The sequence below is a fragment of the Pelodiscus sinensis genome, chromosome 13, assembly GCF_049634645.1.
Source record: "Pelodiscus sinensis isolate JC-2024 chromosome 13, ASM4963464v1, whole genome shotgun sequence".
Taxonomy (NCBI): domain Eukaryota; kingdom Metazoa; phylum Chordata; order Testudines; family Trionychidae; genus Pelodiscus; species Pelodiscus sinensis.
Genome location: NC_134723.1, coordinates 27,841,035 through 27,868,367, shown reverse-complemented (window position 1 = coordinate 27,868,367; position 27,333 = coordinate 27,841,035). Strand labels below are relative to the sequence as shown.

At 43.8% G+C, this 27,333-nt stretch overlaps 1 protein-coding gene and 1 long non-coding RNA gene across 6 annotated transcripts in view; one reads left to right on the top strand and one right to left on the bottom strand.

Moving 5' to 3' along the window:
• PAK3 (p21 (RAC1) activated kinase 3) overlaps positions 1 to 27,333 on the top strand; it is a 200,792-nt gene that overhangs the window by 50,080 nt on the left and 123,379 nt on the right. The window contains exons 2-3 of one of the 5 annotated variants that reach the window (XM_014580107.3): positions 17,608 to 17,669; positions 19,797 to 19,861. The exons of 1 other annotated variant lie outside the window; for it this stretch is intronic. The gene's annotated coding sequence lies outside the window, so the exon portion shown is untranslated. Of the gene's footprint in view, positions 1 to 16,759; positions 17,670 to 19,772; positions 19,862 to 27,333 lie in introns of those variants that run through there. 3 more of the 5 variants (XM_075940915.1, XM_075940916.1, XM_014580109.3) reach the window with 3 other exon arrangements.
• The window catches only part of LOC142831238 (uncharacterized), a 28,404-nt gene continuing 14,066 nt past the window's right edge, over positions 12,996 to 27,333 (bottom strand). Inside the window, exons 2-3 of the long non-coding RNA XR_012906910.1 lie at positions 15,833 to 15,966; positions 12,996 to 13,623 (exon numbers count right to left, since the gene is read on the bottom strand). This is a non-coding gene — a long non-coding RNA (uncharacterized LOC142831238). The remainder of the gene's footprint in view (positions 13,624 to 15,832; positions 15,967 to 27,333) is intronic.

Here is a 27,333-nt window from a genome sequence, read left to right as displayed (position 1 = left end):
GGAATCCGTCCCCCACCCCGTAAGCCTCGGTGCATCCAGATCCCCCCCACAGCTAACTCCTCCCCCCTCAAGCTGCCTGCACCAAGATTCACACAAACCCCTTTAGCCCCACCACTGGATCTCTCCATGCTGAGCCTCTGCACACTTGGATCCTGCTGGGCTGCGCTTGTCTGTCCCTCACCTGGTGCACCAAGCACAGAGGGTGTTTCTAGTGTAGGCCCAGGTCTTGTGCTGTGTCAGTGTCAGGTGCAGCCTCACTGCTGAGTCTATGTCCTGTGGGAAGAATGCCCTTAAGAATGAATTCAAATCTCAGCAGCATTACAAAACAATAACCAGTGGGGAGCCCAGGTGCTCTACTAGCTGCCAACCAAAGCTCTCTTCCACCCTAGCATATTTTAAGGAAACAGACCCTCAGTCTTCTGCAGGGTCCCAATCCCGCCCCCCCCCCCAACAGATCCTCAGTTTTCTCCAAAACTGTATCCATGCAAAAGGCAAAACTACCTCATTGAGGCTCTTTTGAGGTAAGAGAGGGAGGAAGTTGCAGACTCCTCGTCCTCATAGGGAATTGCCCAGCCAGCAGTCCTGTCTCTCATTGTAATGAGGGGGGCCCAACACAAGTGCCCTAAGACCACAGCTACGGCAGTATGGTGGGAGAGAAAGGTAACTGAAGGTGCAGCAACCACCATGTTTTTCAGTTGAACCACAGCATTCTCCTTCTTCATTACTCTGCTGGATGACTGACCTCCGGTGTGTTCACTCAGCCAGATGGCTAAGCAGGCAGCCTCTCTCAGGGGACGATCAATCAAAGCCAATCAGAATAAAAAACTGTACCCGTGAATAATTCTGTTTAGCCAAAGGATTTTCACCTTTTTCTCTCATCATACACAGTGCGTAATTTGACTATCCATCTGTCTGTGTTCAAATACAACACCCAACCCTGGGCCTAACTCTGATTCTATCCACCCAATCCCATAGCGCGAAGAACAAACCCAGGTGCCACTACCCAGAGCAGAGTAAGACAGATCTGTCCTACTTGCATGATTCAAGCCATGCTGCTATCAGTGTGTGAAGAGTACCATTGCCTGGCTACTTGCTAGTGAATAACAAATGCTCCTTCATACATTTTCCACTTCGTGATAGCCTGGTCAATTTTATGATTGCCACTTGTGTGAAAGGCTCCCGCTGCTTGGCTACAGAGGAGGAGGAGAAGAAAAATCTCTGAGCCATCTACACCTCATTAGCTTCTGCTGTGGTTAGGGATATGGCAAGAACTTCTTTGCAGATTCTCCTCTCCTCCGTTTTAGTCTATGTCATTTTACAGGATCCAAATCTCTTGAAAGAATTTCTGTGACAATGTGTAAGTATAGAAACCACCAGCAATTCTCTGGAGACCGAAGACTAATGTGCATAATTTCACCTCCTACTTCCTAAAACTAATTTAAAAAAGGTGTATTATGCCCACCCACATCCTTATTTCAACACTGAACGTTTGTTTTGTGGAGTGCGGGTAAATATTTTAAGTATAGGTATCAAGTTACTAGTGTGGGAGTGACTAGATCAACGAGGTGCTGTATTGTTAATTCGAGAGTGACTCCGCTAATACTTGTGAAGTCTCCGAACGGGCCCACTTTCCAGAAGCAGATTCGGGTTGGCATGAATTCTGGTGCAGTTAATGCAAAGCATAGTGCTCTTTCCTGACAAACCTTCATCCCAATAGCTTTGATGTGCTTAGAGATGGACAATGCGCTCAGTGCTTCAACAGTAGGTCAATGTGTAGAAGTTAAGCCAACAGCCTCTGCAGAAGCCCTGGGCAAGGTGGCAAGAGCTGGCTCTGTGATCCTACAAAGGGAGGAGGTGCAGGTGGAAGGGGTGGAGCCAAGGGCAGCCAGCCCTCTATGCTGCCTGGAGCACACAACATGCTGTTTGAGCAGTGATTTAAAGAACTCAGGGCTCCAGTCTCAGGGCAACTGTTCCCTTCCCTATTCCCTTCATTGGTGGGTTTGATGTTAAGTTAAATAATTCTGTCCATTTCCCACTGGAAAAGGAATAGTGGTATACTACACTACCAACATAGCATGCCTGGTGTGGCTGCAGCTTATCATGACAAAGCTTTGCTTCTACCGGAATAGCTTATTCCAACACCTTCCCCAAGCAAAATAATCTGTGTCAGTAAAAAAGCTCACTTTGCTGGTATAACTACTTCTCTACCAGTGGCTTCTGTCAGCACAACTATGGTTATACCGGCTTATGTCAGCAAAAGTGCTGTTGCTTGTTGTGGGTGGTTTAATTATGTCTGTGGGAGAGCTGTCTCCTGTTGCTATAGAGCAGCTACCTGTGAGGTCTTACTGCAGAGAGAGAGAGAGAGAGAGAGACCCACCCACCTGTCCTGAAGGAGCCTATAGTCCAGTGGTTATTCATCTGTGAAGCCCTTGCTTTTCCTGATTCACTGCCTGACCTACCACACTATAAATTCAATCTCGCTCTCAATCTCCACAGCTGGATCTGTCCCACTTTGCATAAAATACATATTCATCAGGCCATTGGGAGAGAGATTCACATGTTCTTTCTGGTTTCGATCAGAAATTCAGCCAGGACCTGAAAAAGTTTCATCCTAGGTTTGAGGAGGAAATTTTAAAAAATATTTATCTTTTAACATAATGCCAGTCTCCCAGAGATCCCCTGACCAGCTTACTTAATGCATCATTCAGTACAGGATCTACATTTTAAACAGAACAACACATTCATTTTTTTTATGGTTGACAAAGACTGGGTGGCAAATCATTGGGAAAGTGTGCCTTTTCCTGTGGAATTGTGGTAGAGTAGAAAAAGGACTGTGCTTGTCATGGAAAAGCTTTCACACCAAGCACATACACAAGAGAAGTGCCAGAGAAAGGACTGGTATTTAGAAATATGGTCACCTTTTTAAGCATCCTCAGAGGAGGAAGGTTCACCAGCCAGCAAGCCAATCTTTACATGACCCATACTGAGAACTGTATAGTCTTAGATCTTAACATTTTATTGTATCTTTGCCTTAAAAGAAAATTAGGCATCCTGATACATTTCTATGAAAAGTTTTAGTTTTGACAAATGGGCATATTCTAATGAAAAAAGTTCCATTGAAAATGTCCCCATTGGTTTTATTTAAATCTAACGGGGGAGAAATTCAGGCCAATTTACTTGTAATACTTTCCCTACAGCAGAGTCAGAGCTCCCTGAAAGGACTTTTTGAATCTGTTTCCTGACTGGCACTGTATCTGTTTCTTTACATATCCATTAGGCCTGTTTTCATGAGTGTAACAGCGTTTCAGAAAGCAGCCTTTTAGATCAAGTCAAATGAGCGTCGCTGCTGAATTAAATAAATGCAAAGGTCAGACAGTGATTCATGTACAGCACTAATCAACTTCACGTCTGCCAAATTGTAGATGATTCTAGCATTGTTTTTTCGTTGCCACACTGTAACATGAAAGCTGCAATCAAAGGTTAAATTGGGAAATGGCATTTGCATTTGAAATTCACTGGGAGTCAAGGTGTAGCTGTTTAGAAGAGGAAAGCTCAGCTAATGGTGCCTAAATTCCTTTAATTGGACACACTTGCCTAGAATCTTTGCACTACAGTTTCTGTAGCACCTGTATTTTTGTAATGGGAATTCAGTACTGGTGAAGGTTTTGCTCCTAAGCATGTGGAGCACTATTTGTAACCTAGAGGCATAAAACAAGAGCCTTAGGTGTGATTTTTAAATGACTCATTGAGCCTTAAAATCTACACACAACTATATAGATCAGAACTAGGGGCCACATTCTGGAGCTATGTAAATAGGTCCCCCAAAGATGTGCAAACGCTTTGCAGACACAGCACTGAGGTGTCTGTCACCTGTGTCCTGAGCAGCAGCACAGCTCCCCATGCAGAGCAATCCTGCCACCCTCTTCAAAGGCACCTCCTGTCATGATACTGAAACAGCAGAAATGGGAATAATCTACACAGGGGACTGTGAGAAGAGGCTGTTTGGGGTGTCATCACTGGCCCCTCACAGACACACTCGATTCCTTCATGCCTATATAGTCCTGCTGTGCAACCCACTATGCTCCGCCAGTGCTGCATCTGCCCCAGCCAGTTTTTTCTCCCATTCTTATCCTTGCACCTTACCCCCAGTGGTTAGCCAAGTCACCTACCTTTTCTTTCAGTCCCTCCCAAAATCCTACTATTCTGATGACACTCTAGAGAAGAGAGTGTGGCAAGGGTCCCTCTTCCCCAAGCCACCACTGGGTAGGCCTCCTCCCCTTAGCTCCCAAGTTTGTGGGTTTTTCAGCAGGTCTCAATGGTAGGGAGCCCAGCCAGGGGCCCACAGGCTCCCTCCCTAGCTACTTTTACCTAATGCTGGTCAAAATTGTTCTCTCCAATTTCTTCCTCTCTGTTGCACCACCACCTTCCTTTCATCCTCTCACTCTCCCCCCCACAGCCTCCAACTGCTGAGGCTTTTAAAGGCCCTCAGACAGACAGCAGAGAAGTCAGCTGGCCCCAATTTGCCTGAGCCAGCTCCCTCCCAGCTGCATCTAATTGGGCTGCAGTTCTCTGCTTCTTCTCACAGGCTGGGCTCGTCTACACTGGCCCCTTTTCCGGAAGGGGCATGTAAATTTCACCAGTCGTCGTAGGGAAATCCGCGGGGGATTTAAATATCCCCCGCGGCATTTAAATAAAAATGTCCGCCGCTTTTTTCCGGCTTTTAAAAAAGCCGGAAAAGAGCGTCTACACTGGCCCCGATCCTCCGGAAAAAGCGCCCTTTTCCGGAGGGTCTTATTCCGACTTCAAAGTAGGAATAAGACCCTCCGGAAAAGGGCACTTTTTCCGGAGGATCGGGGCCAGTGTAGACGCTCTTTTCCGGCTTTTTTAAAAGCCGGAAAAAAGCGGCGGACATTTTTATTTAAATGCCGCGGGGGATATTTAAATCCCCCGCGGATTTCCCTACGACGACTGGTGAAATTTACATGCCCCTTCCGGAAAAGGGGCCAGTGTAGACGTAGCCGCTGTGTCTACACTGGCATGAATTTCCGGAACTGCTTAAAACGGAATACTATTCCGTTTTCAGTTTTTCCGGAAAAGGAGCGTCTACATTGGCAGGCTGCTTTTCCGGAAAAGCCCTTTTTCCGGAAAAGCGTCTGTGGCCAATGTAGACGCGCTTTTCCGGAAAAGACTACTGGGCTGTCTACACTGGCCCTTTTTCGGAACAGTGTTCCGGAATAAGGACTTATGCCCGAGCGGGAGCAGAATAGTTTTTCTGGAATAGCGGCTGATTTTGTACAGTAGAGCGTTGTTGCTTTTCCGGAAATTCAAGGGCCAGTTTAGACAGCTTGCAGCTTATTCCGGAAAAGCAGCTGATTGTCTGGAATAAGTGGCCCAGTGTAGACACAGCCACAGGGTTTTTCCCTTTTGGGCTGCTTTTTCCCTTCTCTGCAGCAGCTCCCTGGCCTGACCCTGTCACACGAGAGAGCCTATTAGGCTCTTACCCACATTATGTGCCTAAATAACTTTGAAAGTCTGAGCCTAGGAGTGTGTCTAGACTACAGGGTTCTGTCGACAACAGGGCTGGACGGAGGCGTGGGTGAGCCGGGCAGCTGCCCAGGGCGCCAACCAATGGGGAGGCGCCTGATGGCAGCTGTAAGGGGTGTGTGGCGTCCCTTACAGCTGCCATCAGGCGCCGTGCACCTGGCTCCCACAACACTGGCCCGCCCACATCCCTGCGGAGCCAGCCAGCAACACCCTTCCCGCCATGGCTGCGGGGCCCCACATGGCTCGGCATGTGCGCCAGCAGCAAGAGCTGGGACGGACTGGGCCATGCATGTGCCGTGCGCCCTGGGGGCGGGCCCCGGGCTGCACGCCAGCAGCCATAGCCAGGCCGTGTATGTGCTGTGTGCCCGGGGGCGGCACCGTGCGCCTGTGCCCGGGCCGCTAGAATACCTCGGGCCGGCCCTGGTCGACAAAAGTAGATTTTTGTCGACAAAACTATACCTTCATCTTCACTACTGCCGAGTTCTGTCGATATAACATCGAAAGAACTTGGCAGTTTTGTCGACGGCGCTAAACCTCATTCTACAAGGAATAACGTCTTTTGTCGACAGAGTAATGTCGACAGAAGGCGTTATTGCATCTACACTGTCCTTTGCATCTACACTCTCAAGTCGACAAAGTAGCTTGCTTTGTCAGCAGAACTGGATGTAGTCTAGATGCTCTTTGTCGACAGAAGCTTTGTCGACAGTATCTGTCAACATAGCCTCTGTCGACAAAAGTCTGTAGTCTAGACCTACCCTAGGAAATTGACCCAAGTCACATAGGGAATCAATGGTGGAGCAGAAAACAGAACCCGTGTTCCCCCGGCTACACTTCATCCCACATGCTGCCATTCCATATGCCATGCCTGACAAGATATGATGACATGCTTTCACTAGTGGCTCTTTCCTTGGGGCTCAAGACTTAGGGTATGTCTACACGATAGAGTCATTTTTCCAAGAAAACTTGAGGAACATCCACACTGCAATTGCTTTCTTCTGCAAATAAATCAAAAGTAAAGAGGGGTTTTTCTGGCATAGGTAATCCTCATTCTATGAGGAAGAAGCCTTTTTGCGAAAGAGCTCTTTCGCAAAAAGGTGTGTGTGGACAGGGAAGAGGGAGTTCTTTTGCAAGAAGAGGCAAGAGGAAAAAGCACAGCTGCCCTGGTGGCCACTCCGTCCACAGCAATCGCAGCTTACATGCGAGAGAGCGTCCATTCAGTCTGGATGCTCCTTTTCGAAAATGCAGATAGCTTTTTTGATGCACTTTTGCAGTGTGGACACTCTCTTTTGGAAGAAGCTTTTTTGGAAGATCTAGTCCGAAAAAAGCTTCTTCTAAAAGAAGCCTGTAGTCTAGATGTAGCCTTAGAGAGACTACCTCTAAAAAAACCTGATTGATGTGAAAATCAGAAAAAAAAAATTCAGTGGCATGTTGAAAAAGCACCCAGTGGAAATATACTCAGTGAAAATGATCCTAATTGAAATGTTTTGATTTATCCCTCTTTATTCACATTTATAATGATTTAGTGCCCTGAAAATATTGGGTCTGTAAATCCTGGCAGGCATGTGTTAAGCGTGGATTTATACACCCTGATCAGATTTTCTGTCTCTGTTTCTGCATTCAGGAGTGACTTTTGCAATGAGCACCTGGAAAGGTTTCTCATTGTATGTGCTACAATCTGATGAAGGGATGCTCTTTACAGAACCTTACTGAGAGATGGATTCTGTCGTCCAGCCCTGTGATAATTTTCATTGCTGAGTTTGGAGGTCAAATCAAACCTTTTGATGATCATTTGTAGATCAGAGAGGAGACAGGCAGGTTGGAGGCTGACTGAGCAGCACACTTTATTCTTCTGAAGAGAGGTATGGCATTAGGCCAAGGTGCTGCATTTCAGGTACTTGTGATGCAGATCGGTTATTTATGGTAAGTGGACTGAGTCATAGCAGCTCAGTGTGGGGATAGGGGAAGAGTGAGAGGCATAAAATTCAAAACCAGAAGGGACCACCAGTGATCATCTCATCTGCCCTCCTGCATATGATTCAAATAATACAATTTCGCTCAATAATTCTTCCGCTGAGCCTGATAACTTGTGGCCAAACTGGATATGAAGGAAACAAATTATTTTTACCCCGGTGAATCTGGCTTTGGAATCTGTGCTGTTCAAAGTTCGTTTTGTGAGGTATAACATCTGCTCCTCACTCAACAGCAAAGAGCCTCCCTCTCTCACATTTTGTGTGAGCTCAGCAAGGCAATCTAAGGAAAGACTCAGGTAGTACAGTTAATAGAATGCACATAAGCTTGGCTTTCATATACTAATCTATTCATGGTTCTTCATGAGCAAGACCAATATGCAGAAGGTACTGGAAGGTGGCAGCTGCTATTGCGTACCCTTCTGCCAAACGAGCTTTGAAATAAAATCATTTAGCAAATTGAATCAACTTTTGTGCCAAAAACTCGGGCATGATTCTTCACTCACTTGATACAGGTTTTGAGCCAGTGTGATTGCACTGCCTTTAGCAGAGTTACTCCTGATTTACACCACTGTATGAGAGAAGAGGATCAGGCCTATAGTTGTAGGAAAATTGCTTGGCTCTCAATTATAGCCAGGCATTGAAACACTTTTCAAATGCAAACAACCTTCAGCTACTGGACCAAAGATAAATGTTAATAGAATTAGGAAGAAAACAAGACTGCCCCTGAATTCTTTTCACTGTAGTAGGTAATGTGAAGGATGCCTTAGTGTTGTGGCTGTTAAGGACCACCCACAATGATGACTTTAAAATGACCTGCAAACAGAGATCTATTGAGATATTAACGTTTGTGTAGAATCTGCCTTAATAGATCAGGGTACATCTACACTAGCTCGTTAGTTCGAGCTAGGTAGGGTAATTAGGGCAAGCAGAGTTGCAAATGAAGCTCGGGAGTTAAATATCCCGGGCTTCATTTGCATGTTTCCGGGCACCGCCATTTTTAAATCCCCCTTAGTCCGAACTCCGTGCCCGCGGCTACATGCAGCACGGAGTAGGTAGTTCAAATTAAAGATCCTAATTCGAACTACCGTTACTCCTCATTCCACCGTTACTCCTCATATTTAAATCCCGGGCTTCATTTGCAACTCCGCTTGCCCTAATTACCCTACCTAGCTTGAACTAACAAGCTAGTGTAGACGTACCCTCATAAACTGAACCGCAGGAGAGTTAAGGAAATTATCACAGTTGAATGTTCCCCTGATACTTACAGATGAGCAGGTCGACTGGATTTCTGTGACTTAATAACCAACTGTCCCATTAGCCTGCAGTCTTACTCGATGTATATATTTAGTTTATGGGTATCTATCCAAACCTGACCATAGGTATGATTACAGATGAAAGCAGTCCAAGTTATATATCCTCTCCCTATAGAAGCAGGCCCAGTCTTCCACAAAACCAACCCCCTCTATTTAATGCTTACAGGTGTACCTGGAGAGGATTCTAGGTAATATTAAGAAACTTTGCTCCTTGAATCCATTAGGAATATGTAACTATTGTGTCTTGAGATGATACTGTAGCCCTTATTGTTGTGTGTTGGATCAGTGAGAAGAGCAAGTCTTGTAGAGTTGGTAATTCAGTATAAAGTCAAATATTTCTATGTCTAGCAATCAGGACATGGTGATAATTCTAACTCTGACATGTTTCACTCACCCTAAAATGTTCCTCTCTTGATCTCTGTGCATGGTTTCATGATGCACTAGTCCTGCAGGAGTGCACTTCAGAGCCCTGGGACTTTACACTAGGATTTTATTTTTAAATAACGCCCCCACCACCCAAAGTCGAATTTATAAGAGCCTGTTATCAAGCCTGTTATTTATCAAGCCTGTTATATTATCAAGCCTGTTATTTCAAAATTACAGGCCACGGAATTAAAAATCTGCTTTTCATCAGGAGTAACACTAATTCCGAAATAGTTTTGAAATAATGGTAATGTGGATGCTCCTGTGTCGCTATTTCAAAAGAATTACTCCCCAGAATAATTCAAATTAATTATTTCTGAGTGCTTCCTGGGGCTCTAAGTCTGAGGCAGCATGTCCACATTAATGGAGCCTGCCTCAGACTAATTTCAAGGCGTTCCCGTAGTGAGGACACACTAGTTCCGAATTATTAAATCAGGATTTATTAAGTTGAATTTAGTAATTTTGAAATACTTTCCTAGTGTAGAAATGGCCTGAATAGCTACAGTTTAGGGTGCGTCTACGCAGCAGCGTTATTTCGCAATAATGGCCGGTATTCAAAAATAACAATGTGAGCATCTACACTACAATTCTGTTATTTCAAAATAAATTTGAAATAATGGATGGCTTATTCCAACTTTCTCTAAACCTCATTCCATGAGGAATAACACCTATTCCAAAATAGCTATTTTGGAAGAGCATTAGTATGGACACTCCACTGCTGCTATTTTGAAATAGCTCCTTCCCTGGGCCATTCAAACTAATTACTCCCCAGTGCCTCCTGGGGCTCTAAATCGAGGTAGTACATCCATATTAGGGAAGCCTACCTTGGACTAATTTTGAGGCTTCCCTGTAGGGTAGACGTGCTATTTTGATATAAGCTATTTTGGAGTATTTCTTCCGGAATAACTTACTTCAAAATAATAGTATAGTGTAGACATACCCATAATGTCTTCGAGAGATGAAGGAATGATTAGGTGGACAAGAAGTAGCAGAAAAAGATCCCTAGACAACATGGAGTGTGAAAGATCATGTAAATGATAGCACTGCCCAAATGAATAAATTATTCAAAGTGGTTTAGGAATATCTGTGAAAACAGGCTATAATTAGAAAACACTAGATACTCAGGATTCATGGCACAATAGTGATTTAATGACTTACATGGTTCTTCCATTGCGCCAGACTCTCAGTAAAATATAAGGTGAATTTATTTACATGTAGATATAAATAATAAAACTCCTGCTAAGCTATTTCCCAGATCAGAGGCAGACACTCGCCGGGCCAAGTTCATCTTTGGTATAACTCCATAGACTGGATATTTGAACAGAATGTATTCCTAACAGTACAAACTAAATCGTCATATGAAGTTTCCTCTTGGGGTCACACAAACAGTTCTTAGTCTTAATGTTCCACTTTGCCCAAAAGCTTTTTTTAGTGAAACAATTACTGTCAGGCTGTTTGGGGTGTAATCTTTGACCCCTTGCAGACTCACTGTATTTCCCCATGCCTTTACAATCCTGCTATGCTTGGCCAGAGCTGCCTCATCCCCAGCCAGTTTCTTCTCCCATTCTTATCCCTTATCCCCAGTGGTTAGCCAAGTCACCCCACCTATTCTTTCAGTCCCTGCCTAAATCCTACTATTCTGATGACGCTCTCCAGAGGCGAGATAGCCTATTAGGCTCTTCCTCACATTATATATGTAAGTGCTCACCAGGGAAGATAATTCAGAAGTCAAAATCTAGACATCAAAGAATAGACATATGTGTGCTTAGGTTCAGATTTGCAATGGTACAAAGGCAGAAAGATGTCAAGTGGAGTTTTCGAAATTACATAAAGAGGCTAAGGCAACAAGGAGTCTTGTGGCACCTTAGGGTATGTCTACACTAGAAAGTTAGTTCGAACTAACAGACGTTAGTTCGAACTAACTTTCCTATGCGCTACACTAGCGCTCCGCTAGTTCGAATTTGAATCGAACTAGCGGAGCGCTTAGTTCGAACTAGGTAAACCTCATTTTACGAGGACTAACGCCTAGTTCGAACTAGCTAGTTCGAACTAAGGGCTGTGTAGCCCTTTAGTTCGAACTAGTGGGAGGCTAGCCCTCCCCAGGTTTCCCTGGTGGCCACTCTGGCCAACACCAGGGAAACTCTATGCCCCCCTCCCGGCCCCGGACCCCTTAAAGGGGCACGGGCTGGCTACGGTGCCCGTGCCAGGTGCAAGCCTGCCAGCACCCAGCTAGCAGACCCTGCACCTGGCACGGCACAGAGCCACCCACCCGATGCCCCCCAGCCCACCCCCTCTTGCTGGGACCAGGCTGGCGGCTCCCGGGAGCTTGCCCTGGACCGCAAGAGGCGGGCACCTTCCTGGGCTAGTGCGGACATCGTGGACCTCGTCCACGATCTCCGCACTAGGCACAGGAAAGTGGCCGTCTAGGGCAGGAGAGCTGCCAGCCTGGCCACCCAGGACCAGGTGTGAATGAAAATCAAGGGGGTCCACTGAGACCCCCGACACTGAGCCCTGAGCTTACAATGGCCATACTGGGTCAGACCAAAGGTCCATCTAGCCCAGTAGCCTGTCTGCCCACAGCGGCCAACCCTAGGGACCCTGGAGGGGATGGACCGAAGACAATGACCAAGCCATTTGTCTCGTGCCATCCCTCTCCAGCCTTCCACAAACTTTGGGCAGGGACACCACTCCTACCCTCTGGCTAATAGGACTCCATGGACCCAACCTCCATGACTTGATCTCACTTCCCTTTAAACTCTGTTCTAGTTCTAGCCTTCACAGCCTCCTGCAGCAAGGAGTTCCACAGGTTAACTATTTGCTTTGTCAAGAACAACTTTCTCTTACTAGTTTCAAGCCTGCTACCCATTCCTTTCCTTTGGTGTCCTCTAGTCCTTCTTTATGGGAACTCAGGAAGAACTTTTCTGAATGCACCCTCTCCACCCAACCCCTGCTTTTACAGACCTCTATCCTGTCCCCCCTCCGTCTCCTCTTTTCTAAGCTGAACAGTCCCAGTCTCTGTAGCCTCTCTTCATCTGGGACCTGTTCCCAACCCCTGATCATGTTAGTTGCCCTCCCCTCTCCCAGCCTTTCTCTTCCCCTCTCCCACCTCCTTTTCCCAGTCTCCCCCAGTTTTTTTCAATAAAGACAGAGTCAATGTTGGAAGAAACGTTATCTTTATTTTGTACATCAAGAAGAAGGGGGGCTAGGGAAGGGCAAGTGGAAGGAGGTGAGGGAGGAATGGGGTACGAGCCCCCGATGGGGAGGACTGGGCTGGCTCTGCGGGCTTCTGGGGGTGGAAGCTCTCCTGCAGCCCCCCAATTACTCCCTCTCCCCAGATGGCAGCCTGCGGCAAGTGCAGCCGGGCTGATGGCCGAGTGGTGTGATGTGCCCAGTGTGGGCACTCAGGGCACTCCAAGCCAGAACTTCTTTGCAAGCGGGGCACCCCTTAGAACTGTGTGTCCGGGGTGGGGGTCGGGACCCTTTAAGCGCAGCCCTCGGCTAGCCTGAGACAGTATCTCCATGCTCTAAGTCCTCCTTTTATGCCCTGCCGGCACTGCTTCCGGCCATCATTAAGCCCTGTTCAGAGTCCACTCAATGTGGACTTACTAGTTCGAACTAGCAAAACGCTAGTTCGAACTAGTTTTTAGTTCTAGATGCGTTAGTTCGAACTAGCTTAGTTCGAATTCACTAATTCGAACTAAGTTAGTTCGAACTAGCGCTGTAGTGTAGACGTACCCTTATAGACTAACAGACATATTGGAGCATAAGCTTTTGTGGGCAAAGACCCACTTTGTCAGATGCATGCATCTGGGTCTTTGCCCACAAAAGCTTATGTCTGTTAGTCTATAAGGTGCCACAAGACTTCTTGTCGCTTTTGCAGATCCAGACTAACACGGCTACCCCTCTGATAAACAGGTTAGTCATCTGTCACCCACTGCAGGCCCAATTGCATTCCTAAATACCTTTGTAATTCTGGCCCTTATTGTGCTGTATTGTGTATGCAGGAGCACGGAGAACCAAATTACAGAGAAAAAAAACCCAAACCATGATCAAGATAATTTTCTTGACAACTGTGTAGAAGATAAACTGATCATTGGCTGGTAACATCACAAGGGCAAGCTAAGAAATAATGATTAAGTGCACATGGTATAAGGATAGCAGAACTGATGGAGAGAAAAGAGGAAACGTTGCAGAGCCATCTTGATCTTCTTAAGCCACATCAGGGATGTATATTGGCACTGTGGGGCAGCCTTCAACTTCCAAGTGATGGAAAGAAGATGAAGATGGATAAGTGTGACAAGTCATCCACTTCCTTAGTGTTCCTGTTTGGTTTCCAGAAGGCCTGTCCTGTGTTGCTCCACCAATAGGCAACCCTGCAAAACACAAACTAGGAAAGTATACAAATGGTCCTTATGTCAGAGACAGTCCCTCTGTTGACAGTTTCTTTTTCCTGAGGTGTCATTTATGTCACTGAACACTTCCATAAATGCATTTGCTAGAAGTATCCATTTGTAGCCTGTACAAAAATATTTTCCTCCCTGGTTTTATTTTCTCAAATTGTAGGCATGGGTGCAAGTGGCATCATTGTCAAGGTTCAAAATAACACAATTCTATATAGCAACCCAGAGGAAATCTTTCATGTCCAAACCAAGATTGAATTAAGATGCTAAGCCTTCATTAGTGGCAATCATCTTATGAAAACATTTGGGCTACGTCTAGACTGGCCCCTAATTCCGGAAGAGGCATGCAAAGCAGGTAAGTCAGAATAGGGAAATCCGCGGGGGATTTAAATATCCCCCGCGGGATTTAAATAAACATGTCCGCCGCTTTTTTTCCGGCTTGGGGAAAAGCCGGAAAAAAGCGTCTAGACTGGAGCCATCCTCCGGAATAAAACTCCTTTTCCGGAGGATCTCTTATTCCTACCTGAAAGTAGGAATAAGAGATCCTCCGGAAAAAGGCTTTATTCCAGAGGATCGCGCCAGTCTAGACGCTTTTTTCCGGCTTTTTCCCAAGCTGGAAAAAAAGCGGCGGACATGTTTATTTAAATCCCGCGGGGGATATTTAAATCCCCCACGGATTTCCCTAATTTGACTTACCTGCTTTGCATGCCTCTTCCGGAATTAGGGGCGAGTCTAGACGTAGCCTTGGGGCAAAATTTTGGTTTTGCTGAAGTCAGTGGCAAAACTCCCATGGGCTTCTTGGGCCCAGGATTTCACTCTTGATGCACGATTGTTGCTTATGGAAAAATGGATCATATGTAGGATTCACAATTTTAGGCTAATCTTTATGCCATCAAAGAATTTAAATTAAACTACTGCTCTTGGGGTTGCATTAGGGACTCCGTTATGCTGGTTGCTATACAAGTATATAATCAGTAATTCCTGTTCCAAAGAGATCCCAATCTAAAATCACAATTTTACACGATATTTTAAGGTGTGGCTAATTATATGTGAATAGCTTCATTGGCTTTCCTAGGCCCCCTCACAGGCCTAGCCTTAAGTATTTGTGTAAGTATCTTTCTGAATCAAGGCCTAAAGATTGACAGTTAGGGATGTAAAATGTTATGCTCTTAAGCATCGTGCTTAATGTGATGCCCTGCACCGGGACCAGCAATAGAAGCCCCGCACAGGGGCCAGAAGCCTAAGTTGACAGCCCTACATGGGACCAGAAGCAGCCAGGCTGGCACAGCTAAGGGCATCACTGCCACCTGGCGTCTCCACTGCAGGCCCCGAGGTCCCAACTTTGGCTCTGCATCCTCCTTCAGCCTGGGGCAGTGTGGGCTGCGGATGAAATGTGGGGGAGGCACAGCTCAGCACTTCCACCCTAAAAATTGTTCCAGTGTCACTGTGTCCTGCACTTAAGCATATGTCTGTTTTATTCTGTTGTGTGAGACATTAATGATTCAGAATGTGCTGTCTCATGGAGGGTGCCTCTGTTTTGTCTTGTTGCTTCCCTCGATCGTAAAGCCAAAGCCAGTCTGACAAAAGTACATGGCTACACTTTAGGGACAGGAGACGTAACCAAAAAATAATCGACGATAATCTCGAGTTTTGGTTTTTGACTGCTGCTTGTGGAAAAAAAATCAGATAAGCTTCTCCTTTTAAGCTCTTTACCACTGAACCCTGCCCTGTCTATCAGATCTATAAATGTATCAGGAGCCTTGCCTTTGCTCTGCCTATGAGGACAGTAACTTTAAGGGAACTGCCATCTTAACTTCTTCAAAGCCCCCCTTCAAACCTGTCTCTTTGGGATGCCTAAAAATTGCGACCATCTGGTATTGATTAGACAAGTGCTAAGCATCATTTGTGCTTTTATGTTCAATTCTGTTTGATAACTCAGCTCCCAGTCCTGTGTTCTTCCCTCCCCTTTCCCTTGTTGGTTTTGCCCAATCCCGTGTGATATACATATTGTCAGCTCTGTGGGGCAGGGCTGTTGTCTTTGTTGAACATCTGTGCAGCATCTTGCACATGGAGGCCTAACTCTTGATTGGGGTTCCTAAGCACCAACACAATACAAATAATTCCATCAACCGTGGTGGGTTCTTTCGTTGGCTAGCAGTGAAATAGATTACAGTGCAAGTACCTGGGACACCATCAGAAGATCTATTTCACTCCAGGCCAATATACTTAGACAGTGCCTCATGATGTGAGCAGGAATGTGTAAAGTATATTTCTGATGGGTGAGATGCAGGAGGACAGCAGACTCAAATAGTCAACCTGTGGTGGAAGAGAAATGAGAAATCTTCACAATCTCGCTTGGACTCAGCCATATCCAAGTAACCCTTTGTTAACGAAAGCATCTCTGCATGTGTACTCTGCTTTCAAGTACATTCATAGTAAGTTCTCACTGTGGTCGGAAAACTTGAATTTTGCTCACTAGGCAAACCCCTGCTGACTCCCAACCAGTTTGTAAAATTAAAATATGGGATTGCAGAATCTTGATTGCACTGCCCGACATGCCCTAGGTTTAGTCATCTTTTCACACTGGTGGTGAGAGCCCGGAGTGTTGTACCTTGCAGTGGGCCAGCTGGCTTCACACCAGCTAGCATTGCTTCACACATCACTCTAGGGTCCTCTAAATAAGGTATGTTTTATTCTGTCCCCCCTGGGCAGTTGCTTGAAAGGGCAAGACAAAAGGGGTAATTGAGAGGAAAGACTATTAGAGGGGAAGAGCAAAGTACTACTTGAAGGGAACATAAATTGCATCCAAATTCTTTCAATGCATATTTGATACACACGCTTCCATTTTTTAAAATGGTACTGAGGGAAAAGCAGTATAATATTAAAGAGAGGCACAGATCACATTTGGGATTCTGTGCTAGCTTGAGGTTTATTTAAAGGGCTATTGTTCTCGGTGTTGACTTTCTCCCAGGATTCCTTGTGTTTTAAAGTGCTTTACCTATTTTCTTGACCCTCCTCTCCCCTCCCCCCCATTTTCCTTTACATTAGGGAGCATATCAAAAACATCAAAGTGAGTTCCTTGCATATGAGAAGAGAAGAATTGGGTAGTCAGATATGTTTTAGTTATGCTTAACGGTCATTTGTTTACCATACCACTAAAGAGTACCAGTACTTGCTAAGGAATCCGTTTTCCTTCAAGAGCATATTTACATGGCAATTTGTATCTTTGACTTCTCACTTAAAGCACTGAATAAATAACTGCATTATGAATTAAATGATTTTTAAGGCAATGCTACATGTTGCCCAAGAGACACAGTCCAATTAAAAAGAACATTAAAACAAAAATTGAATTTTCATTCCACATATCTTGGACAATAAAAATGACTATTACTTATGTCTTTAGAAAGTGCCATAGCATAAACTGCCCATCCAGAGCTCTGAGCATCCTTGTCATAAATGTGCAAACACAATAAAGACACACACAATTAGTCAGTTACTTTTACTTTTAATCAATTTCATGTTTTGGTTCTCACAGATCAGTACAATGTCACAATATTTGGATTGCAAATATTGTGGGAAATATTGAAAAGAAGGCAGTTTCCACTGAATATTTTTTAAAATAATGGAAACATTTCTCTTGCTCCTCAGATCCTATAAACTCCAGTTTTTATATAACTTAAATTTTGAACCCAATTTGACCTGACAGCATCCCCTAACCATTTGTTTAACAGTAAAAGTGTCCTTTTTGGTATAGTAATGGCAATTGCTTTGACAGAAAAATCTCATAAACCCTTACTTACTCTAGTTTAGACACAGTACAGAAAATCCTAAATAACAATTTATCTACAAGAGCAATTATGAGCCTGTCTTCTGTATTTGTGAAGGCAAGAGAGACAAATGATCAGGACGACAGAATTCATTAAGAAGCTAGTTTTTACTTTGGGTATTCCTTTCCAGATTTGTACAGAGCTTGTTATGTTTGTGGCCAAGATTTAATAAGAGGACTTTTGACAACTCTGGTGAGTATTGACTTTTTTTTCCCTATATGTGTTTGCTTTGAATTGATCTAGTTTCCTCTTGCATCTTGGAACCTCATAAATCTGCATTTTACTAATAAAATTCTCAATACCTCAGAATGTAGCAGAGTAGCATGAAGGGTGCTTGTTTAATGGACCAGGCAGAACATAACAGGCTTGGCAGTGTGGATGCTCCGCTTGTTATTTTGAAATAACTCCCTAGTGTATTTTTTTTTTTCATTTCTTCATGTTTTGAGGTATATTTTACCCTTGTAAAATCATTTAAACAAATCTAACTAAAATGAAACATTTCGAAATTGAAAGTCAAAACATTTTGTTTGAAAATGTTGAAGTGAAGAAATTTGAATTTTTAAATGACAAAATATTTGGCTGAAATTATTTGCCGTATTTAACCTGAATATGCAAATTGTTTTGGTCATCCTAAAATTGCCTTTTCCAGAAAAGGTACTATTTATCTGAAAAATTTCTCACAGCTCTGTTTTTGATAATGTAGCATGTGCGTGCACATATATCTTTTATTCAGACTGCTGTGGACAGTACATCACAAGCACATGAAAGTAACGAATGAAATAATAATAATGGCCTGTCTTGCTATTCAGATGGAATCACAGGGAAGGCACAGAAGTGTGTGCTCTGAAGACAGGCACACAAACCACTCTTCTATTTTTCTTGATTGCCTCTGGGCACTTGGACTGTTCAAATGTTTTTTTTCTCATGAATCACATGTGATTTTTCTTTTAGAAAATTAGCTGTGCATCTAATGCAAGAGATAATTATTTTCTGAGCAAGATGCAAGAATTCCACACAGTTTTTCCATGTAGCTAAGCAAGTTACTCTGTGTTTGGATAGTTCAAATATCATGGGCAGTTAGTCTTTTCCTTGCTCAGTTAGCGAGGGCTAAAATTGGTCATTAAGGGTGCGTCTACACTGCACCTTCACCTCAAAATAAACTATGCAGTTACACAAATTGTATAGCTTATTTCAGGGTAATTTCAAAATAGCTTACTTTGAAATCTGGTGCTATCTACACAGTGCCAAATTTCGAAATAAAGCACTTTTCCAAAAGATCCCTTAATCCTCGTGGAACAAGGTTTACAGGGACATCAGTGAGCCAATTATATTTTGAAATAACGAGAATGCTCAAAAGACGTGGAATAGCTATTCTGGGATACTTCTGGAATCCTGAAATAGCACCGCAGTGTAGACATAGCCTAACATTACTCCTTTATAATGTAGTTGTTATCTCCTAGGTTACTAGAGATTTCCTTAATCAAGGGACTGATATTTAGTAGAGATATTTCTAATAATGAGCATTATTGATTGTATCTATACTTTATGAGTATTCATACATTGCCACCAAATCACCTAAAATCCTGCCGCAGTGTAAAATCTGTTAATGATTTGGTGGGAGAAGTAGTCTCTCCTTTGGTTTCTGGATGTATTCCCAGGCCATCACAAGCATGAGGACAGTTTAGGTAGCATTGTATATAAAAGCCTTGATACAACTAACAGTCACGGGACAAATCCTCAGCCAGTATAAATATCAAAATCATCAGTAGTGTGGCAATGACTTATTCCATCTGAAAACCAGGCCAGAGATTTGATTTTCCAAATGTAAGGATTCACTCAGTCAGTCATACAACCCTGATGTAGAACAAAGACTGAGACAGACTTAAGCTTGATCTGTTAATTGCCCAATGGCCATTCTATCACAACAAAACTGCATATGTGTGTCAGAATAATTCGTATGACATAGGAAATCTGGCTTTCAGAGGGAACTGGGGAGTCATTCTCAATGGCCTGGAGAAAGCAGGTCATGTCCTCTCTTTCTCGTGGTTCTGGAACTGGGCATATCTTTCAGATATGGGTGATTATCAGCAGTGACATGAAATGCCCTTATTTATTAGTATGCAGTTTTCCCTCTGTTTGCAGCCCCTATCAATTTGGCCCATGATCTCCAGACACTATTCTTGGTATGTTAAGTACAGATATGTTTTAATAGAGCTAAGATTTAAATAAGATGATTGGCTGCAGTAAGCTTAACCTAACAGAAATCTAATGCATGCCTTCTCCCGTCAAATGCAGCTGAATAATGTTTTGTGATGACAGGGAAATCACGCAGTAAAATCAGACTCTACTTCTTGGGAGATGAATGAAGATCAAGTGAAGTTCAGGTCAGTCATGTTAATCTGAAGCAAACAGGCTTGTGGGATTGGGGAAAGAGGGGGAGGCTCTTTTATACATACAAATTCTGTAGCATAGAGGCTTAAAAACACTCCATATTAAACATTAGTGAAACCACCCGATCATTACCATTTTATAGGAAACAAATCAGTTCAGTATTTTATTTCTTGCAAATCTTTCATTCTTCTGTATGTGCAAATCCTGCTGTGCGGCAGCGTTTCATACACATAAGTCTGAAATGCACAGACAGGCATGCAAATTACATTTCTTCACCTCCTGTCTGTAGCCATCACTAGGGTTTTATCAAAGATGGAAGGGAAAACAAGAGTTTGATTAGTGAAGAAGCAACAGGGAGACAGATGAAAACACAGGGAACCAGAGCTCCTGGACAGTGTTCCCTGTAAACTGGATGCTTGTGTGGCTGCTCAGGAGAAACTCAGGTGCCAACCAGCTCATTAACAGAGAGCCCACAGATAGGTTTTGTGCCTTGGTGCACATAAAATGTTCTTGGTGCACATAGAGAACATTTCTTCTGGAGCCTTGTTACGTGATTGCATCCTGTGTAGATGCTCATATCTTGCAATGAGAGTGCCTTTTCCCAGTTAGGTTTATCACACCCTGCCTTACTGGAGACAATTTTCAAATCTAGGTAAACCTTTAAGTTTCAGGGCTGTTTGGCTCTCCTGGGCTTACAAAGTGGAATTCCCAACCTCAATAAACTGGTTTATTGAGCTTAATGGAAGAAGAAAAAGAGTCAGAGAAGGGGCATCAAAGCAAAGCGGTCTATTATTGTCCCTCAAATGTGGGTAGCTGGATGGCTCTCTGAAGTCATTGTCCTCTTTGCTGCATTGGTGCTGCCAACCTCTGCTTGAATTCATACAGTACACCCCTTACAACAGTCAGACAAACAGAAAGTGTAATAGCCATAAGTTATTAAAGAACAGTTCCAAATCTGTCACAAGCATCCTAAGGCCTTTTCACTCCTGCGTTTTGACCTTACTTTAGCATTGAGCAACATGGAGCATGACTGCAGTGTGATACTGTGGCTAGGCACTGTTGTCATGCCTTCAAATTAACTACATCCTCTGCTTTGGTCTGTCCAGACTGTCTCATGTTAAAACCCAAGAGACTTTCAATTTCCACGTGATTCTGAAGCATGGTGCTGATTAGCTCTTCTCTGCCAGGCAAACAGAGAAATCCTCTGTCTTTATGTTTATTCTTTATTGCCACAAATGCTCCCAGGGAAAATGGTTGAATCAGAAATAACTGCCTGGCTTTTTAACTTTAACTCCTTCTAACATCCCATTTTCTTTTCAAAGCAATATTCCTTCCCAACATTTGGCAACTCCTTGCGGTGTTGCTGGGCATCATTGTTCACATATTGTTACTTGGTTTGAAATGTTCATCTTTTACCTTCCAAGTTCAGACATTTTTCCCCCTTCTTCTCTGCCAAGTGCTTATGCAACTCAGCATCGGTGTTGTCTGCTTCCAGAGGGTGTCTGGGCTGGCATGGGATTATCTTGGACGTGCAGCTTGCACAGTGCAGTCCTGGGCATATAGTCAACATTCTGGATCAGCTTCTCAGGCCATCCCAGAGCAGTTTTCTTTATCGGTTTTAGCATTTCACCTCTGATCATTTGTAACTCATGCTAGTGTTTGGGATAACAGCTTCATACCTTGCAGCAGTGTTCCCTGTAAGATGTGCACTTGTACAGCCACTCAGGAGAGATTCACAGAACTCTCACCGCTAGGTTTTTTGTTTCTATTGGTGATGCACATTTACACATACTTTGGTGCACAGAAAAGTTATTCTGCATATGGAGGGAAAAGATTAGTGGGAATGTTGACTGCAGTTTCGTTTTCATACATACATTTCAATTTCAGCCATGTGTTTAGATTGCAGCTTTGGTTGCCTTCCTTTCTTTAGTGTTTATTATTTGTAAGCCTTTCTCTACTCTTCCTTGCCTGTCAGAAAATAGAATATATCCTTTTACATACACATACTACACTTGCTAACAATTTTCCATGTAGAATTTACATTTCAAAATGAGAGAGAAACTGACAGCCGTAGTAGTTTTTTCCTAATTGGTTCCTGATCATAACGCTGAAACTGCAAGATAGTTATAGGGTTAAGCAAGTATAATTTACCTTTATGCTGTCTATGCACAATGATTTCCCCAAACCACAGTATTTAGATATAGAAATGACTTACTCGATTATCCAGTCCAGTCCACAGCCTAAAGAACAATCTGTACTCAGAAAGCTGCATTAATTTCTGCAATGTGCTTTTTTTAGTTGTTGGGTGTTTTGGTTTGTTTTTTTGTAGCGGCCCTGACAACTCGGAATAGAGAGAGAATCGTGTCATAAATTATACCATAGGTCTGCCAGCCTTAAAGCAGAGCAGAGTACATTGAAATTGTAATTTGCTTTTAGTTTTTTGGTATGAAATGGAATTTAACTTCAGATACTGAATCTGAGTATTGGACAGAAGTGACACATTTACAGCTTCAGTCATCAGCAAAGCAAACATAGCTCAGGGCATGGTTTTCAAAGAGGCTAACACCCTGCAATTGCCATTTTCTACAGCTGGAATTGTGGGAGCTCTGTACTTCTGAAAATTAGGCCAATCCTGGCTAGGGAGAAAGTGGCTGCTGATTAGTTAGGAGCTCTGGATTCTTGTCCAGACTCTGCGTATGTCTACACTACAAAGTTAGTTCGAACTAACGGACGTTAGTTCGAACTAACTTTAATAGGCGCTACACTAGCGCTCCGCTAGTTCGAATTTAATTCGAACTAGCGGAGCGCTTAGTTTGAACTAGGAAAACCTCATTTTACGAGGATTAAGCCTAGTTCGAACTAGCTAGTTCGAATTAAGGGGTGTGTAGCCCCTTAATTCGATCTAGTGGGAGGCTAGCCCTCCCCAGGTTTCCCTGGTGGCCACTCTGGCCAACACCAGGGAAACTCGTCTGCCCCCCTCCCGGCCCCGGACTCCTTAAAGGGGCACGGGCTGGCTACAGTGCCCGTGCCAGGTGCAAGCCTGCCAGCACCCAGCCAGCAGACCCTGCACCTGGCATGGATTGAGCCACCCACCGGATGCCCCCCAGCCCTCCCCCTCTTCCCGGGACCAGGCTGGCGGCTCCCGGGAGCTTGCCCGAGACCGCAAGAGGCGGGCACCTGCCTGGGCTAGTGCGGACATCGTGGACCTCGTCCACGACCTCCGCACTAGGCACAGGAAAGTGGCCGTCTAGGGCAGGAGAGCTGCCAGCCTGGCCACCCAGGAGCAGGTGTGCATGAAAATCAAGGTGGTCCACTGAGACCCCCGACCCTGAGCCCTGAGCTTACAATGGCCGTCCTGGGTCAGACCAAAGGTCCATCTAGCCCAGTAGCCTGTTTGCCGACAGTGGCCAACTCTAGGGACGAGTGGTGTGATGTGCCCAGTGTGGGTAATCCAGGCACTCCAAGCCAGGACTGCTTTGCAAGCGGGGCACCCCTGAGAACTGTCTGTCCGGGGTGGGGGTCGGGACCCTTTAAGCACAGCCCTCGGCTAGCCTGAGAAAGTATCTCCACGCTCTAAGTTCTCCTCTGATGCCCTGCTGGCACTGCTTCCGGCCATCCTTAACCCCAGTTCAGGGTCCACTTAATGTGGACATGCTAGTTCGAATTAGCAAAACGCTAATTCGAACTAGTTTTTTAGTCTGGATCCGTTAGTTCGAATTAGCTTAGTTTGAATTAACGTTGTAGTGTTGACATACCCATAGAGAATCCAACACGCCCTTAAGTAAGTTATGTCAATAGTTAACTACTTTCGCTGTAAAAACTGTGCACTTTATAGTCTGAATTTATCTCGCTTCAGCCAGTGCATCTTTTATGTCTTTGTCTGCCAAATTAAAGAACACAGAACTATGAGAAATCCTTTCCCCATGTAGGTACTTACTACCTGTGATCAGATCACTTCTTACCCTTCTATTTGTGTAACTAAGTAGATTGAGCTTCTTTAGTCTCTTGTTTCAGATCCCAGATAATTCTTGTAGCTTTTTCCTGAAACCTTTCCAACTTGTTAACATCCTTTTAAAAGTGTGGACCCCAGAACTGCTGGTGCTAATTGACATTAATGGAAGTTCATGTTTGTACTGAGGGTGAAACTTGGTCTTTGATGTTTTAATGAAAATAGTGTAAACTCATGGTACTTGATAGACTGGAGTAAAATGGGGAGGTAGGAGAAGGTGGTGGCAGTCTTTCAAACTCCTCCCACAAAATAAGCTGCACTTATAGTACGTTGTGAGGATATTCAAATAATGATGGTATGTGCTACCTGATTCCTATTTGATGAGCCTTCATTATGCTCATAGGCTGTGCTTTTTGTTATTGGCTTTGTCTCCTTCTTGATTGGAGAGACAGTAAGCAGTGTATCTCCCAAACACCACCCACTTGTGACACCAAAATGGGACAAAACTCACAGTAAATAATGGAAATCTGTGATTTCTCCCCTTTCCTTTTTTATTTGAGAAATATAGTAGTTAGCAATGTTGACATTTAAATGAATATTATTACATCTGAGTTAACATCTCACTTAAATGTTAGGCAAAATGTAGGACAATGTAGCACTTTAAAGACTAACAAGATGGTTTATTAGATGATGAGCTTTCGTGGGCCAGACCCACTTCCTCAGATCAAATAGTGGAAGAAAATAGTCACAACCATATATACCAAAGGATAGAATTAAAAAAATGTTAGGCTTTGCCTAAACTGCAGGGTTTTTGCATAAGAAGCTTTTTGCAGAAGAGATCTTCCGCAAAAACTTCTTATGCAAACGCACGTCCACACCTCAAAAGCGCAGTGCAAAAGCGATGTGTTTTTGCGCAAGAGAGCGTCCACACTGCATGGATGCTCTTGCTCAAGAAAACTCTTATGGCCATTCTGTTAATGGCCATCAGAGCACCTGTGCTTTTTTTGATAGGCTCTTTTTGAGCAAGAAACCCCTGCAGAGCATCCACACACAACTTTCTGCGCAAGAGCTATAGCGCAAAAAGGAGTTATTCCTTGTGGGGAGAGGAATAACTCTACTGGCAAAAGCCCTCTGTCCTGTCGATTTACTGTATCTTTTTTTTGGCACAAAAAGGCGCTTGAGGTGTGGACACTCCGCTAGTTTTTGTGCAAAAACAACTGCTTTTACGCAAAAAACTTGTAGTGTAGACATAATCTCAGAGCTTTATTTCTAGGCTGTCTACAGATTGAGACACACATCTATGCATCCAATCTGGGGGATTGGAGGGAGGGAGGGATGGATTCTGGAGAAGAGAACAGTAGTTCTAGGGAGGTGCCAACAAGGCATATGAAAGTACCAGCTGGTTACAAGCCCTGATACTAGACTGCATATTTTGCTCATAAATGATCATGTTATTCCAGTAGCAGAAGCAAAAATGGAGTTCTGATATATTTCAGATGTTTCCATAAAGATTATTCTCGCAAATAAGCCTATGAAATTAGTTTATTTTATTAACTGTCTCTTGGGACAGATAATAGATGGAGATGAATACAAATGATTTATTTGTCTTTAATTGTTGTGAAATGATACAATGAGAAACTGGAAAAGGCTCTTGGTTTTATTTTGACCTCAGTAGTTTGTTTTCTATAAACAGGGATCAAGTTCACATCACACAACTGGTCGCTCACATGGGTTTGCTTATTAATTTCCAACAGAATTCAGTGGAGGCACATCCACATTGTTACAAGAGTGTTCTATAAACGAAAGAAATGTCCATTTATATATAAGTACTGAGTAGATAAGGTGCCAGCAGATGGCACCCAAGGATCTAGCCAAATAATACTTGTCCCTTTCATGTCAGTAATTTAGAAAATGCAGATTCAGTCCATGAAGGTTAGAGGTCATTTCCTCCTGTGTTACCTTATATCTTTGTAACTTCATCTCTTTTTGGTAAGAAAATCCACTGCTGCTGTGTGTGAATTGATATTTGAGTGGGCTGCTGGCAAGAAAATCATTCTGTACATCAGTGGCTGAAAGGCAAGTATCTAGTATACTAAAGCAAGTGGATAGTTTTAATCTCAGCGCTATCTGTGTGGGTGATGAGAGATGGACTTTACTTAGGGTCAGTTCACCTGTTGCCTTCTTAAGTCTGGTGGCCAGGGTTGTTATCTGTTTCCACTCAGAACAGCTCACCTAAACAGATCTTATCTAGCCAGTGAAACTGACCAGAACAGCTGTCCCACAGTAGATCCCCTTTGGACTCTCTATTCTGGAATTCAAATGACTTTTACTCTGGAATAATTATTTTAGAATCAAATCACTTTTGTTCTGGAATAGTCTATTCTCAAATAGCTATACAAGTCTTGTCTAGTTTCTCTTGCCTGCTTTACCTGCACCAGACTTGGGAAGACCACAAAAATGTATTTAGTGCATCATTTTTGTTTGTCCACAGAACAGATAGAGCTTGGGTAGCATGATGCAAACTTTTCAAGCTGTTTTCCTCTCCCCACATTTCAACCTTAGCATGGAGAGAACATTTCCATGAGTGAGAGAACATTTGGCTCTCCATATCTCATCCCATCCTCATCCTGTCTGCTCAGTTCCTGTTAATTCTAGTGAGCTGGTTTTGTGATTTGGAGATTTCCCCACTAGGACCTGGGTTGAGATCTGACAACTCCTCAGGTCAGTGACTTTTTAAGAGGAACCACATTAGGCACGAACTGGGCACTCAAACTGGCATCTGCAGCTCAAATGGGGCCGTGCTCTGTGTGTGTGTGTGTGTGTGTGTGCTCGCGCGCGCGCAAGAGAGAGAGATTCAATATTTTCAGAGACTACATGTCAAATAAAATTTCATTAAACTGGACAGATTATAACTTAGGGTATGTCATGAATATGGAAAGGACTTGAGCCTCGAGACTGTTCCTGTTTGTCATTATCTTAGTAAAAATAAACTCTTAAAAAAAATCTAACTCCCACCAGATCATTTTGTTATAACTGGAAAAAAATGAACCTTCAATCCAGATGTCAGCATCGATAGCCCCTCACTCCAGCTGCCCTGAAACTGATGCCTATGCTGGTAACTACAAGAGAGACCATATGTGGAATGTGGTTACCTCTCAGTTAACATCTGAAGCACATTAGCGGGGTGGACTCTGAAAGTAGCTGGCAGTGCTGGCGCCCGCTCTCTGGATGAAATTTGGCTTCCTGTGCTGTCTGTCCAGCTCCTTCCACAAGGACTAAATTAATTCAGTTAAATGAAGGCTGTAACACGTTGCAAAATTGACACTCTGCAGGGAGGCAGAGCACCCCTGTTTTTACGTTACAACATAGGGGTTCCTAGTGCCAAACACATACCGATTGGAATGGAGAACATAACTGCAGACACATCATCTATTTCAAGGGCTCTCTGAATAGTCTTCAAAATGACTGCACTGGGTTCTCTGATCCTGGAGACACTAACTCACGTTAATAGACCCC